Below are 1,353 nucleotides of genomic sequence, written 5' to 3' on the forward strand. Positions count from 1 at the left end.
CATTAACGTTGATGTACTCATCACACAGTAAGATAGTGCATATGAGCACGTGGAAATAATCATCATCATCATCATCATCATCATCATCATCATCATCATCAGCAGCAGCAGCAGCAGCAGCAGCAAAGGATGGCGACTTATGAAGAGATTAGCAGCAGCATTAGTCGAAAAACTGCATATGCAAATTATGAAGTGTACGCGAGAAAAAGAAGGAGGAAAAATGCAACACGTGCTCGAGGAGAAACAAAGTGGACATCGAAGAGAATGGGTGTGTAAAGCAAAGGTGAGAAATGTCTGGCTGCGGTCGGTGTGGGATCATAGAAGAAAAGTGTACACTGGGCGAGATGGACAATGGCGAAAGACTTTTATGTGGTGTCGAAACAATAATAATAAAAACTTTTGTTGAAAAAGAAAAAATGCTGATCAGGATTTCTATTTATTTCTCCCCTCTTGTTTGTAACGGCAATGTTACAACATTGTTTGAATTTGAAACCGACAGTACTGATAGTAATTTAAATTTCATATAACACATGAATAGACTGTTACCGAATTAGTTTAGATATGGAAAAAATGTGGAAATGTGACTTGACTCAACCACGTTTGGTTGTAATCATTGCAATCGCCAGAATACTACATTTACTCCGTTTTCACTTTGATTTCAGAAACCCACATGAAAGTTAAGTGATATTTTCTTAAAATAATAATTTGAAAGGATAACCCATAACCTTGGAAGTCAATAATTAGATGTATGGATGAACAATTAATTGGTTACGCGGGAATACAGTGTTTGAAAAAAAGCAAACCGTGAATTATAAGTAGTTAATCACGCTAGTGATAAGTAAGGGTCTCTGTTTTGGCATCCTTATGACATATGAGGTGAAAAATGGTATGCTTGGTATCGGTTATCGACTCCCATAGAAGAGAGGGGTCCGATGTTCGATTTAATAATAGAAGCATTATTTTGGATATTTTATGGTAGAGGCGAGACAGGAGGTTCTGATCTTAAATTACAAGGAATGGCCTAAGTATTCTACTGGTTGCCGCGATCGTTGAGAATTCCAACCAGAAAGAAATAGAGATTTATCGAGGACTGATCAAAGTGAAAAAAAAAAAAGAAAAGGAATCTCAGTATTGTTTATTTTATGTTCTTATCTAACTGGTATTATCTAACTGCTTATTTAATGATGTCCTCGTGTCCTAAATGTGGTCGTAGGTGCATGTGTGTATTACATGTAATTCGCAGTACATTTTTAACGACATACCTATTGCTGTACCACTTTCCGCCTTTTGGCCGCTGCTTGGGGAGATCTGCCAACCTCTAGGAGACCTGGGTTATTCTATATCAATGTCATG

The sequence above is a fragment of the Euprymna scolopes genome, chromosome 19 (genome assembly GCF_053919585.1).
Source record: "Euprymna scolopes isolate OS-2025 chromosome 19, ASM5391958v1, whole genome shotgun sequence".
In the NCBI taxonomy this organism is placed as follows: Eukaryota; Metazoa; Mollusca; class Cephalopoda; order Sepiida; family Sepiolidae; genus Euprymna; species Euprymna scolopes.